Raw genomic sequence first — 645 nt, 5'->3', positions numbered from 1 at the left:
TTTTAATCACTGTCACGCGTTGCCCGGAAATCACGAGAGTGGCGGATCATGGCGGTGTTAAAAATCATCGGACACGCGTACGTAGTTTCTGCTTCCTGATCGTTACACAGGGATGGTGCGACGTGGTGCGCGCGGCCTGTGAAAGAGTCATGGACATCCTGTACGTGAATGACGTCCAATTTCATGGGACAATGGTTACCAGTGGTGGCTGCCGCAATGAAGAGTGAGGGATGAAGAGAGAATCCGGGGGATGAACGAACCAACACTGGAAACTCTGGTGAATTCGAGACGAATACGGGCAGAATTTTCCTTCCTTCCTTCCTTCCTTCCTTTCTCCGCGTCGAGAGGAGGAGTGGAAGAAGAAGTGGAGGAGGAGGAAATGGATGGGAATAGAAGAACGTTGGCAAAAGAGATAAAAGACAGGGGATACGTGAAAAATGTAAGGAAAAAGGAAGAGGGAAGAGGAGAAAGGAAAGAATGCTAGATAGGAAACACAATGAGATAAGGTTAGAAGAGAAAGAAAAAAAGAGAGAGAGAGAAGAATTAAAAATGCAAAATGAAGAGGAAAAAATAGTACCAATGTTAGAACAGAAGAAATAAAAGATAGGAAACGAGATATATATGAAAAATATAAAAAAAAGAAAA

The sequence above is a fragment of the Apis dorsata genome, unplaced genomic scaffold (genome assembly GCF_000469605.1).
Source record: "Apis dorsata unplaced genomic scaffold, Apis dorsata 1.3 scaffold_258, whole genome shotgun sequence".
Classification (NCBI taxonomy): Eukaryota; Metazoa; Arthropoda; class Insecta; order Hymenoptera; family Apidae; genus Apis; species Apis dorsata.
Note: the sequence above shows the minus strand (reverse complement) of the source record.